Source organism: Phasianus colchicus, chromosome 3 (assembly GCF_987193195.1).
Source record: "Phasianus colchicus chromosome 3, bPhaCol1.hap1.1, whole genome shotgun sequence".
Classification (NCBI taxonomy): Eukaryota; Metazoa; Chordata; class Aves; order Galliformes; family Phasianidae; genus Phasianus; species Phasianus colchicus.
In genome coordinates, this window is record NC_143438.1 from 91973928 (window position 1) to 91989341 (window position 15414).

Consider the following 15414-nt stretch of genomic DNA (forward strand, 5'->3'; position numbering starts at 1 on the left):
TTGTGCAAAAAGTACTGCCTTTAAAAGTACTGACAAGAATCCCCGATGTACGGGTACAAAAATGGCTCCCTACTTCAAACACAAACTGCTTGCACTTGATAAATTAAAATTGAGTGTGTTTCCATTGGCCTCATGTCAACACCCTGTGGGGTGGCAAAGCCATGCAGGAGAATCTAATGTGTTAAGAGGAGGTGACAGCATCAAAATGCCAGTGATCTGAAGAGAGAATGGCAATGAAAATGGGATTAAAAACTTACTAGAACATGAGGAGGTTGAGGCACAGACTGGACAAATTGTCCAGTTTCCACCAGGCAGACCATGATGTTGAACAGGAGTTCAACTGTTCTGTGTACAAGATCGCCTGTGAGACTTTGCAGCCACCTGTCCAAGCCTTGGCCATAGCTATGATGTTGTAGCAGGAGACAGATCAAGACACAGACTGCTCTGGAGACATGAAAGGGCCAAATAAGCCTTCCAGAAGTAGATATTCTGACAGACATTTCAGGAAGAGTTTTCAGGTTCCCTCCAGGCAATGAGCTACTTTCATATGAAGGAAAAATATGAAAATTTTACATACATTTGCATAAATCTCATATACTCTTCCAGCTTTCCCTTCACTGACATTAAGACAAGGGGCACATTGTATGCAGCTCTCTATCTTTGATAAACTCATAATTTATACTGCACCTTGCTGTTAAACCAAATATTATTGTAGGACCCCAGGATGTTTTGAGTGGGTTGGGGAAATTCTCTGTACTACTAGCTTTGCCAGAGATTCTTAGTCCTATTATTTAAAGTTTCTTGTGACTGACAGTATTCAGATTGACAGAAGAACTAATTAGTTTAAGGCAGCTTGGAAGTCTTTCTGTTGAATTCAGAAAGCCAGGAGGAAGAGTCACTTGCCCCGTGCTGCCGTGATGGACTATTTCAGTACTGAGTCTGAGTCATAACATTAAATTTCCTCTCCTATTCAGTGACATTCAGGTTTATTTGACAGTTAATTCCCATTGTTCTCCTGCTTCAAAAGCTTTGTCAGGCTCTTCTGAGAAGACAGGTGTCCAAAATACATAGTTTAAAATCAAACTCCGTGAAATCCTGAAATACTAATAGTTGGATTCCATCTGAAAAAGAAAAAGCTCAAATTTCTCGGTTACTCTCAAACTGTATAGCTCCAGCATTCCTCCTGCTCCTTCTCAAATGGCACTTTCAAGCTATGTTAATTAATTAATTTCCTGGGCATCCCAGGAGAGACACACATCACTGGTTACTGTTATCTCTAAGTTAGAAATGTGTAAACTGAGGCACAGAGGCAACAAATGAACTGCTCAGCAAGGTTAAGATTGAACAACTAGCTGCAAGGTCACTGGCCTTTCACAGGGAAGAAGTGAAGTTAATGACTGCCTGTAAATCTGACCAAATAACTGATCAAATACTGTGCAGGATAAGATGCGGACCCACATCACCTATATTGTGGTTAACATATGTGTTAAGAGAATGGTACAAACAATTCAGAAAAGCCTTTTGGTTGTCTCTTTGTTCGTAGGAGGAGAGTTCGAGGACTTTGTTGTTCCAGGCACTTTGCAGTCCCTGGAGAAATGGTGATGCAATTTGAAAAGGAGAGGACAAGGTAACAAGAGAGGAAAGTAGGAAAATCCTAGAGTTGATCCCAGGAATCTTTAATCCTCCCCAGAGTACAATGGAGTGTGTGGAGCACATAATCTCTCATTTTAAAATTAAAATAATAGTTAGCTATAACAATAATTAAGTAACTGTTTCTGCACTAGTGTCATCTTCAAGAGCAGCATTACCTTGGGAGTCCGGGATAACAGTAATTGTCTTATGGTGCTACTTGAGATAATCACAGTGGCTGAGTTTTAATGCTGTGACCTGTGATTTTATGTTGTTGCCCATCCAAAGAGACTTTTATCCTTATCATCTACCCCAAGTTGTAAGTCATCTCACCTCTTATCCATGCATAGGGGTTGCTAGTGCAAGAAAACTAAGGCTTAGAAGATGAGGAAATGGTGTGGCTGCTTCTGATTCATACAGAGCTGACCTACAACCAAAACACATTTCAAGGCATGGGAGCTTGGAAGCAAGTCTAACTCAGCTCTGATGTAATAAAGATCATTCATTGCCTCTAAAGGCTAAGGTGTTCTGAGATACCCAGACTGCCCCCTACTAGTCAGACTTTTCTTCCTCCTTTCCTTTTTTTTCTTTTTCTTTAGGAAGCGATAGGCAAGGGAGAGGAATTATTTTTAAAGGACAGACATCAATGAATAAAAGAGCAACAGAGCATGAGCGTATAGAAAGCAAGACATCAAAATACAGTAGGATCAAAGAATAAAAAAGTGTCAGGCATGTAACCTTCATTGTGAGTGTTAATCCAGCAAACCCTCCCTTTCCAACACTACTATTGTCTGCTTGAGATGTGTAGGCTTAGGTTGAGTTACATTTCTGTATTCCTCATCTTGTCAGAAAGTCCATTTTAACGGTTGACTGAGAAAAGGGAGAGATTTTCCCAGTTCTTGTCTCCAAACATATTCAGTGTGACCAGCATGAGCTGCAGCATACAGTTGCCTAGCAGAGCTGTTGTTGCAGCTCCTCTTAATTTGACGGAATGGTCCCCATTTCATAGGTGTCTGACCCCTCTTAATCAAGGATAGATTTATCTTTATAATTCCTATAACATGATATAATTTTTCATTTGTCTCTCAATGATTTATCTATGATTTATCTCTGTCCATTTGCTCCTTCTCTATAAAATGCAAACTGGAACTCTATTGTACACTTTGCAAAGGCAATCTTTATTTCCTCTGAAGGATTACTGAAACCCCAAAGGTTACTCCGAGTTACTCCAAGGGTATATTGCTGACTGTTTCAGTAATTACATCACCTCCAATACTGCAATGCGTAATGTATGTATCCTAAGCTGATGAAAACTGCTGACAATGAGGGGAAATGGGAACCTGAGCAACTAATAGTATTTTCTGGATTCAGTGAAAGACAATACTTTACTGATATCTCCAATTATAACTTGTTTATGTAAGTACAGATCCTAGATAGGTTAGTGATAGAGTAGGTTAACATGTGAACAGAAGAAAATGCAGTTGAACCCAAAAGAATATGGCTTCAAAGTGACGAAAGAAACAAGCATAGACATGTATCCAGAATCTGAACTGCAGGAAAAGGGAAGCTAGAAAAACTCCACAGTTGCAGAATTCCATCAGATATGCTAAGATCATATGTCCTTTTGCAGCATTTTTTTTTTCAGCTCTCATCAGAAAAGTTCGCCTCTGGGTGGTTGTTAAAATTCAAAGGAATTGACAGATAAAATACAAAGACACAGAGTTGAAATAATGTTATGCATGAAAGGTGATGGGTTTCAAGCCATCAGATGCCTAAATTTAATTTGGGTTTTTTGATAAGATCGTGGAAAATGATATTTCTGATGATTTTGGAAGGGCAGAGTGAGATATGTTTCTGCCTATTGAGCAGAAAATCCTTCCAAGAACCAAAGGCAGTGCAGATTAAAAGTCTAGTTTCAGAAGTCAGACATAGAAGGTAGGAGGTGTCATTCCCTTCGTAATGACAGCTGTGATAGGAATAGAAGTGTTACAGTACAAGGGACTATAAATACATTGAAACTAAGCACTATATCAACACATATCTAGGTGTGGTCCCTTTCCAAATACTTGTTTGGATAAAACTATTGCTTCTGCAATACGTATGTCAAGTTCTAGGTCAAACCCATACATGACCTAAGAACATGTCATGATGATCATCTGAAAGCCAAGCCAGTAGGTAAAGGGTAGTGTGAAGTCTCAGGAAGTTAGACTGATATGGATTGGTACAGATGGATTTCTACACTCAAGAGCCACCTGCTGATCATTCAGGTGAAGACTGTTGTAAAGCTAGACACTTACTCCAGTACAAAGGTATTGTCTGGATTACATGCTCTATAACCAAAAGGAATAACCATCTGCAAGGAAGTTATACCACGCTACTCCTCTGGACATCAATCTTACAATTAATTAATCGCCCTTTCTACTTTGATATATAGGCTGCAGTTCTCAGTTTCAGAGTCTTAATTTTCAGATCACTAATACTGATTGAATAAAATGAAATATAAATCAGTGGGTCAGTGTTCAGTTTTAGCTATTGTCTCATGTTCAAGCATTTCCCAGTAAACCCGCTCATTCTTTCAGGAGCTGTGGCAAAGAGCGTTTTGTTTGGTCTCTAGCTTCTAAGCTGTCTAAAGCAATATCTTTTTTCTTCGTTTAAAAACATCTTTTCTTGATGACATCAGTGTGGTTCCCCTTGGAAGTCCTATTTCCTATATCCACACAACTAGAAGGAAGCCATTTTCCTCTCCAGCCTCTCATATCCAAACATTGCCTTAAAAACCTTCTTGGCACCTTTTCCCTTTGTCATTTGCAGGGCTGTGGAAAAGCCTGAGGGGAGGAAAAATGCAGCAATTGCTAGATAAAATAACATTGTGCAGAAAGTGTTGCTTCAGGTTTCTTAATGTTCATTCCCACAATGTAAAGATTTACGATCTAGATAAAAAAAAACATGAAACAAAACCCCTGATTCTGCACTTTTATACATTTGCATATTGCTTTTTGGGGAAGATTCACATCAGGCAACAAAGACTGAATAAATCATTAGATACAGACAGAAGAATGCTTTAAAAGAAATGATTTGCAACAGATATACTGTAAAACATTACCCATGGCAAATGTTGGATCAGCATTATATATAGAACTGCCACTTATGAATTTTATGGGCTTCTTGAGAGGTTGCTTATGAATAGTAGTATGGTCTCTCCAGCACAGGACTACGAATCAGGAGATCTGGATTCTATTTTCAGCTAAGTCAATGCCCTTACAATGTCAACTAAATAAATTACTCAATTTCTCTGTTTGCCCTTGTGGAAATAAAGGTGAGCTATTCATACAGATGAATTTTGAATCTTATTTACGAATATACTTTGAGATCTCCAGGTGAATGTTAGGACAGAAATGCAAAATACAGTTTGTACTAAAGATTGTGAATTATTTTTAATGCAGAGGAATTCAGAAACATTGTGTACATCATATGACAAGATTCAGCGCGTTTGTACTAGCCTCAAAATGACAATTATCTGTGGTGCAACAGTCTAACAGAACATAAAAAAAGCACACAGGTTGGTTTGCAAGTTGACTGCATGGATAAAAGTATATTTCTTGAGTTAACCTTTTCTCTTCAGCTCCAAGGAACCCAACAGTACAAAATTTAATCCATACCAACATTTTGCTTTTGTTTTCTACTTGTTTTGATTTTGAATGGGAGCTTTATGGAAAAAAAGTCTGAGGATATTTCAGCATTCAACTTCCCTAATTCCTAATTTACATAGATTAAGTGAAGGAGTAATGGAGAAGTATATAACATGTATATATCCAGAAGCACTGAGGAAATTCCCCTAAGGACATCTAAGTAATTTGCACATTGGTTTTCTGAAGTTGGTTTTGTTTTGATAGCAGACATCTCTGAGAAGTCTCAACAGCACTGAAGAGATTGGAAATGCTCTTCACCTTGGGACACATTGTTTGAAACCTTTCACCACTTATGAATGTGCTAACTCAGATATTTCTTTTAGCTTGAAAATTGAGTTTGGTCCTGAAGTCTGCTTATGCCTCTGGCCAGGAACCATTATTAGGTGATCTTCTTAATGAGAGGATTTTTTAACAGGTAATGTTATTTTACAAATGTGAGGTTGTTTTGCTCTTTAATTAACCTTTAACATTATTGTCCATAGTTCCTAATCAAAGATTATAGAAAGAAAATATGTCTTATCCAATTTTTGACTGCCTTGTACATTTAATAATTTATACTTTTTACGTGATGCTTTCCTAAATGTAGGGAATCGTGGCTGTAAGATAGAAACACATTTTCCCAGAAGGGTTTGTTAGCTCTATCTCACCACTTTGTAAACAATGACATATTTTGAGAAATAGTTTAGATTTAGTGTTGTAGAAATCAGACAGAGCAAGTCTGTTTGGGTTGCAAGATACCCTGAGACTTCTAGATGCTGAAAGCTGCCATGTCTGTTTGTCTTGAAGAGTAGATCGTACACTTCAGGGGCAATTGCTGACCACCTCCATCAGCAGCCTGAGGCTGTATGGTCATAGCAACAAAGAAATGAGCAAAAAATGAGTGGTCCAGATGTCTCACAGCTTGAGGATAGCAAAATCAAATCTCACACAAATTTTAAGCAGTGTGCAGATTTAGGTAGACAGTCATTAGCAGGCTAGTGGACTAGTTAATTCCCCCATTGCTGTCTGTGAATTTGGAGATCAAAGATAGGCAATTCCATTGGTTTGAGAATGATCTTATATGTCTACATACAAACTAGCCACAGGTCTTGAGATGGTTCCAAAACAACACTAGTAAGTCAGTAAAGGTTTCTGTAAGAAGGGAAGTTTGAGCTCAGCTGTATATCAGAGTGCTATCATCGCAATGAACAAGTCCCCTGTAACTCCCAAGTCCAAAGTACTAAAGCATGGCCTTGCTCTTACACTCTTATGTAGGTCAGATCTTCGAATTGCCATCATCAACAGCGTTGCTTTAAATCAAAGATGAATGGTGTCTTTGTGATCATGTTATTACAATGAATTTCAGGAGGAATTCTAATAATGGAGCACTTAAAAGTAAAGTGCTAGCACTTCAGCTAGCTAGCTATTAATTATAAATGCCAATCTCTATCAGGAATTCTTTTTTATGTAAAACTGATCTATTCTGAGTGCTATTTTAGTGTTAATTAGAGAGAAAGGAAAATGAAGTGCTATCCAATGATGAGCCTTCATTACAAGATCTGCTGACCTCTTGTGCTGATTCCTGGAGGTGCACTAGTAAATTCCCAGTATTCACAAATGCCTTTAAGGTGTGGAAGAATCAGGTTTGTCCCATGTAACTGTAAGGATGTCATTCACAGACCAATGGGATTCAGTGGGAGTTTTGAGAAGTGATTTGTTACAGCACAGAAAAATATACTGAAATCATAAGGTCCATATTGTCAGAAAAAAAATAGAAAAAAAGTAGGCATTTTTAGAAAAGCCTGAGGAGGGAAACAAAGATCAAAACACAATGGAAGAGATTTAAATGTGTTTAAATAATGTATCCTTGAGAAAGAGGGAAGGCAGATTATTTGAACATATTCAGATCAACTCTTCTTGAACGATCTCTTGGTTAGAGAAGCTGATGGTGATGTCAAAAGTTGTGGATGCCACAGGATCTCTAGCCTGTGGAGTCTGGGAACACTCTTCTTTCCTGTGCTCATCAGAGTAGCACAGCTACAGTGCTACAGAGACTGTGGTACAAGCTACAGCAGAAATTCTGTTTTCCTGTCCTGTAGGCCTTAAGGAAGTGAGATGTACTGCAAAGCCGTAAGCCTGCTAGATGATTGCACTCTTTTGCATCAACTTCTGTACTTATTCTAAAGGCTGATTCAGATGGAATGAAAGGGCTGAATTTTCCAAAAGTTTTATCTTTCAAATAGAAATAAAACTGAGTAACTTTTATTTTACTGTATCAGAACCATCAGGGTGAATCTGAATCGCCATTTATTCAATCCAGGATTCTTTTTCGAACTGTGGACGATTTTCAAACAGTTTACATGGAGAAGTGAAAATAAAACAAAAAAATCATAGAACAATAGGATGCTTTGAGTTGGAAGGGACCTTTAAAGGCCAGCTAGTCCAACACCCTTGCAATGAACAGCAACACCTACAGCTACATTAGGGTGCTCAGAGCCCGATCCAGCCTTGAATCTTGAATATCTCCAGGGATGGGGCATCCAGCTCCTCCCTACACAACCTGTTCCAATAAAAAACTTTTTTCTTATATCCAATCTAAGCCTCCCTTCCTCTAGTTTGAAACCATTTCCCTTTGTCTTATCACAACAGACCCTGCTAAATTTGTCAAACTTTGCCTACAGTAAGGCACTTCTAAGTTCCAATGATTTGTAAATACAAAAATCACTTGAAGTTTACTTCTCTTCTTAGTCTGCTAGTCTTATTAAGTACAAGTAAGTGAGAGTTTACATTAAAAATGATTACATCTAGAGTCTTGAAGATTAGGATATGATTTTTTCTAGTTCCTGAATTTTCCGAAGCATTCCTTTATTTTTTACATGCATTAGAATGAGTCTCATTTTTTGCTGTCTGCTGCCCTTATGCCTCCTTTGTTATTTTTTTTTTCTTTCTTTTTTTGCCATTAGTGAACTAAATGTTTGGAGAATGTAATTGTAAAAATCATTCTTTAATGTAAAAGGCTCTAGAGACAAATGTCAGATTTTATTTCCACTAGAACTGATAATGGTACTTGATAGAACCATTTATAATTTCTTAAGAGGGAGAAATAATTCTTTTTAACTGATTTCTTCATATAAAGCCATTTATTCTTTCCCTGTGTGCAGTGGATCAGACTGAGTTATGTCTCCTAATTGGCTATTGATATGTGGGGGGCCATTCTGATGATGCCCACCAACATCTTCTTTTATAACCAGTGATCATCAGAACAGGCCTGAGACCTTGGATAAAACAGCTGGAGAGCTGCTGCTATCCTCTCTCATCCCCCAGCCTCTTAAAATAAAGTCATTCTGAACAAAAGATCTGTAAAACATACAATGGAGTTGAAGGCAGAACTCTCTCCTGTCCTACTGGGATATGTTCTGCTTTGGAGGACTGAGGGTTTTCAAAACCCAGCGGGTGTTGACCTCTTGATTGCCAGTTCACCCTTACTAATGAAACCAATGCCTTGAGTGTCCTGACTGAGAAGACCTTTGCTAGGCAGAATAACCCAATGGCTTTATGCCTGAAGGGTCTGAAACCGCTCATTTTGACATCTCTGCTCTATAAACAGGTACAAAGCATGGCAGGGAGGCTTTAAAAATAGCTTTCTTCTAAGGCAAGGAAAGATGAATGCTGAAGATAAAAACTTGACCCTGTTGGAGTCAATGGAAGATTTCCCATTTGTTTCAGTTGGGTCAAGGCTTCATCCGAAGTACTGATCCATTTCAGTGGATTTACAATAGCTGCACAAAGATGGAGAGAGCCCTTGAAATGCTCCAAGGGGACTGGGAAGTCACTGGTCTTGAAATCAGGGAAGATGTCAGAGGACTCTCAGGTACTTCCTAATAGTGGCTGTATTTTTAAGGGAAGTAACTGTACATTTGTGTACATCCCTATCTTTCAATGCTGCTAGTGTGTTTTTTTTTAACTGCTGTCGTAGTTTTTCTTCATCCCAAATTGGTTGTAAAATTTCTAAGTTGTGTGGATTTCCCAGAACAGTTTTATCCATGGCAGGACAGTGTAATTGCCTTTTGAAAATGATGATCAAACATGAAATTTGCCTATTTTGGCAAGGTAAGACTGATAGCTATCAGCTTACCTTCAGTGGATGTATGCTGATTCTGACTAGCTGATTCTTGCTTGCTTTACTATTTCACTTAGATAACTTCCACAGGCGTAATACACAGTTCTTCTCACCTGAGATGATATTTCCTTTCATTTCTGAATTTCATACATACTTTCTCTTCAAATGACTTCTTTTCCTGTGTTTTATATGAAAATATTGCCATTCTCTGACTGTATAGCTCAATGATTCTTTCTCTTTAAACCAAGTGATCCTCAGTCAGGGTTTGCACCAGTACAGTATTTTATTTCAGTGCAAATTCGACAGAAAATTCCCAGAAGGATTTGTGCAAAATCATCCTTTGCCATTATAATTGTTTTCTAATATTCATTCTCCCCCCTCTATTCCTTTAACTTCTTCCTGGACCTCACCAATAAACGGTTTCTGTGTGCTTTCCTAGCAAAAGCAAACAGCTCATAACCTGTGCTTTATTTTGCCAAACGCTGTTCTTTGTTTTCCTCATAAAGGTCATAAATCTGGGAAGGAAAAATATTTTTTCTATTAGTCAGCCTAATTTTTGATGCTTTGAAATTAGATGGAATATCTTTGAAAAGGGAGGAATCGGGTGAGAGGAGGGAAAGAAGGAAATTGAATTGGCAGAGAGAATTCAATTAATAATTAAAGTTTTATTAACATAGCGATATTCCTGTGTGCACAAATCTATATTCCTATACTTATCTTCCCTGCCAAACCCTCTTGATTTAATAACCCTCTGTTCACACCACAACTCATATGTGCTCTGCCTACATTCCTGAGAAAGGTATTATGCGTCTTATTAATGATGCTGTGTCAGACAAGGCTGGTTACTCACACATTTTACATGCCTGACTTCCATTTGCAAGATTGCAATTATTTTTAGCAACTAATTACATACCCTGTAGCCATGATCATGAAATATTACAGCTGTACATTGCACCATATGACTGAATCTTTTGTAAACAAATTTCCACCTGGTCATTAGCAAACTTCTTTGCATGTTTGCAGGAGAGGCTCTTCCATGTGAAATTCAGATAGCTCTCAAATTTAAGATGAGATGTTATACCATTTCATTCTTTGCTATATCTTAACCATAGGGATATGAACCTACCGAAACAGTAGGAGTGGTAGATGGGGGAATGACATAGCCAGGGTCTTCTTTGAAGAAAACTTAAGGAGATTTACATTGGATTAAGGGAAAAAGTTTTCACAGTGACAGTGGTGAAGCACTGGAATGGGTTTGCCCAGAGAGGTGGTGGATACCCCCATCCCTGGTGACATTCAAGGTCAGGATGGACGGAGCACCCAGATAGCTGTAGGTGTCCCTGTTTATTGCAGGGGAGATGAACTAAGTGATCTAAAAAGGTCCCTTTCAACTCAAAAGTTTATATGATACTATGACAATATGTCTTTCTTTGATCAGATTGTATGTGACTTCATCTATTTTGTGCCATGCCTCTGTTTTACAGTTAAGGAAATGACATTCTCCTGGTGCAGAGAATTATTGTGATGCTAAATGTGGAGATTTTCTTGTGTAGATAAGAACTCAAATCCTACTGCAGTAAGCATGCAGTATTTGCCAGTGGATGATGCTTTAACACTCAAGTTGAAACATGCTTTTGTACTTCAGCTTTTATCTACATATTGCTTATATTGAAGCATATACAAGAGAAAATGAAGCTCAGACTCATACTGCCTTTCTTTCCCAGTTAACTTGAAAATACCACTAGACTAAATCTTTTTGGGGTTACAACTTGGGAACTGTGTGCAAATATCTGCAAAATGCAAACACGGGGGAAAAAGTAGGATAATGTACAGCTGGGTAATATAAGGAAATTAATATAGTGGTAAATGTGAAGTAGATATCAAAAAACGATGCGTATGAAACACACTGAAATCTCTGAATGTTCTTTTTATCTGTGATGGTGTTTTACAATTTGAGACTGAAAGAACCAAAGCACTGCAAAAATGAAGCTTGCAGAACTCTTCAGTAATTACCTATTAAATGATCCTTTGATCTAAACTCAAAGAAAAAGGAAACATTTAAAAGACAGCTTAAGGTTAACAGCTGGAATTTGGGTGCAACTGAAACTGAGTTTTATGAGTATGAAGAAATTCCTCTCTGTTTTTTATTAAAATTAAAAATAAAAAAAATTGAAATGATAAATGATAAATGATAAATACTAGGCCCACAGACATTGGAACACTTGAAGTATTTTGTTATAATTTCTAAATATAATTAAATCTATTATGTGATGAATTAAACAGTTCCAAAAAGAGAATTACTCTGAATTTAATTTCTGGAGAAATGAAAAAGTTTGAAAAAATCTTGAAGAATTTCATATATCTTCTGAATTCTGTATACTGTAACCACTTCTTAATTAACTCAATAAAAACTTTTTTGAGTTCCTGGTAAGAAAATAAACATCAGCAAAGAAATCAGCACAAACTCTGAAATTCATGAATAAGCTATATCTTGTGGTTGTGAAAATATATGGTCAAGTCAAACTTTAAGGAAGGTATTTTTGAGTTCTGAAGTTAAACAGAATTGAAAAGAAATTACTCCATGTTTTTTGTTTGAAGAAATATATGTATATATATATATATATATATATATCTTTGCAAATTAAATTTGAGAGCAAGCACTGGAAAAAGAAGTTGTAACTCGAAAAAAAGTTTTTGTATCTGTTGAACTTCATGAAATTCATGACCGAGTACTCAGGCTGCAAGCTGAAGTTACTGCAGGTTTCTCAGTGGCTATATTTGAGAACTTATGAAATGCAGATAAGTTCCTTGGTAGCCAGCAGTAGAAAATCTGAATATTTCTCTTAAAAAATGGAAAAGAAAAGAAATTCCAAGGAACTCAAGACCAGTCAGCTAAACTTCAGTTACTGGAAGAAATGTGGAAATCAATAATCAATGAAACTATCTAGAAATACTCAGAATGTAACAAAAGGATAAATTGCAGACAAAGTAGATTTGCCAAGACAAAATCATGCCATGCTAATCTAAAATCTTTCTGTGAGAGTGTAAAAGCTTTGCAGATATTGAAAAGCAATAGACATAGTCTATATTAGACTAGGAAGCATATGATACTATTTAAAATAGTATTTCTTTAAAGAGAATATGATCTAAACAGAACAAGTGTGATTTAAACCAGTAACGGGTTGAAATACTATGTTCACAATTTAATTATCACTATTTCACTACCAAAGGATTCTTCTACTGAGCTATTACGGTCTTAGCATTTTTCAGTGTAGGGGAAACTAGAGTGTAAAATCAGGGATGTGTTTACCTGATTTTCATATGATACTGTGTTGGGGTTACCAAGATGGCATTATGGTAGACATGCTTTTATTATGAACTTGACAACATGATCTTGATAAAGTGGAGCAACATTCTCAAGAAATTACATTGCATTTCAGTAAGGAGAAATGCAAAGAATTGTTCATAATTAAGAATAACTGAGTCTTATTTTTTAGGCACAGAAGAGAAATAGGATAGACAGTCATTCTGTAGCAGAAGTTCTAGACTGTTACTGGCTCCCAAGCTGAATATATTTAGAGATTCATACTTCTACAAAAACAAACCAAACCAAAACTTTCGGTTTTGGCCATGGCTGACAAAACAAGTAGGTTTCTTACTGGGGAGACTTGGTTTGGAATTGAGATGCTTAGATGCTATGTGTAAATGTCTTCATGTGCAGTTGATGTCTATTTCTATTCTATTCTAAAGAGAGCTAGACCATACACAGGGAGCACAGAAATAATCATAGAGTGACTTAGACTGGAAGTGGTCCTAAAGACCACCCAGTACCCAACACCCCATTTTCCACCCACCAGATCAGGCTGTCTAGAGACCCATCCAATCTGGCCTTGAACATCTCCAGGGATGGGGCATCCACAGCTTCTCTGGGCAGCCTGTATTGGCACTTCACCACCCTGAGTAAAGAATTTCCTCCCAACATTTAGCCTCAGTCTCCCCTCTTTTAATTTAAAACCACTCCCTCTTTTTCTATCACTATTTGCTCATGTAAAAAAATATAAATCTAGTTTTCAGAAAGGCCAAGATCTGCATTCATATCAGCTATGAATAGGAAGAACAACTCAGAGTCAAAGGAGATAAAGGTTGGTAATTAGAATTACAGTTCAGTGCCACTTGTATGGAATTTGGAACCTCTCATGCAACTTCAGATTTCCTATAGTCTTTTCCCTGGTCTCCAGACAACTTTACATTATGTGATTCTCCTCTGGCTTCTGTGTTATATCTGTGTCAGCCCACATGGATATCTGTGACACCTAGAGACACCTCAAAAGGTGCTAAATGTCTGTGCTTTGGTAACTGAACAGACACCCGTTGTCAGTTAAGCGTTAGCAATCCCTAGTGAACAGTCCCATTGGGAAGGTGAAGGGCATATGGAAGAAATAACATGGATTTTTTTGGCTGAAAGATCCTGGCAATTGTTTAGGCAGATATTCAATTATATATAGGTTGCTCCAAAAATAATACCTCCTTTTTATTTGCATGGAAAAATAAACACATGCAGAGAGCAAAATAACACTATTTTGCTGTAATTTCTCAGCAACAAAACATTATTTTTCAGCATGGTAACCAGCATTAGCTGTGCATTTTCACCACCTCACTGTGCTCACGTCCACTGTTTGTTCTTTCAGCAGGACAAGGGGAAATGGTTTTAAGTTGAGGAAAGGGAGATTTAGGTTGGACGTCAGGGGGAAATTCTTTACAGAGAAAGTGGTGAGGTACTGGAACAGGCTGCCCAGAGAGGTTGTGGATGTCCCGTCCCTGGAGGTGTTCAAGGCCAGATTGGATGGGGCCCTGGGCAGCCTGGTCTAGCATTAGGTGGGATGATTGGTGGCCCTGCATGTGGCAGGGGGGTTGGAGATTCATGATCCTTGAGGTCCCTTCCAACTCTGGCAATTCTGTGATTCATAAACATTCAGCAACCTTTGATTAATATCAATAGGTGCTATATTTTTTTTTTTTCTGCATGGAGGAATTCAATTCCATGCCTTTGCTTCATATGCACTTCCGTGTCAGACGCCATTTTGTCAGACTGCCCCTCTGCTGCCATCTGCTACGTGGCAACAAAATGTAATGGAATATAGGTGGGATGATTCAACGTCTACTGCCATACCACCAACACCCACATCTGACATCGTAGGCCAACATAATAAAATAGGAGGCGTTACTTTCAGAGCAGTGAAACCACTTATCAAGACTTGTGCAGAAAGGACAAACTGACAGCTGACATTTCTTTCAGCTTTGCTCTCCGTGCTGTTGTGTGCAGAACTGAAGATGTGTGCTGCTTCCTCTGTTGTTTTGGAAATGAGCTGTGGAACATCTGATTGCTCACTTACCAGCTCCAATGCAGTATGAGCTGACTGATTGCAAAATCTGTGCACTGTCACTCATATTTGTTCTTTTCATTTTCTCCTCAGTAGTGTCTCATTGTGCTAGCCTCTATTTGGGTTGTCTGAGTATGTGTGAACACTTTTTTTTAAAATAAGGCACCGAATTGTTAAAAGTATCTACACTTTGTCATCTGCATACTTCCTTACATATCTGTCTATTACATGCCAGTTCTGTCTCCAGCTTTGTCTATCTACATGTCTGCATATAGCTCTCTCATCTTTCTGGTCCACCTACCAAACTCCTTATCATTTCCTACAGTGATCATCCCTTGTTCTTTCTATTTAATCTCCACCATTGTGACATTCCCCTCTTTCATTAAAAATAAATTCTCTGTGTTCAAGGCTGACGTGTACATGCCTGCTTCGCTTCCCTTCTACAAGTAACTTTCTCACCCTTCTTCTGCTTTATATACTACTTTGACATATTTTGAATATGAGAGATGCTATGAAAACCCAAACTGTCTTCTATATTTGTTTATAGTCTCATCTTTCATGATGGCTGACACGATCTGTAATTGACTCCAGTCACATGGAGGCGTGAGAGTTACTC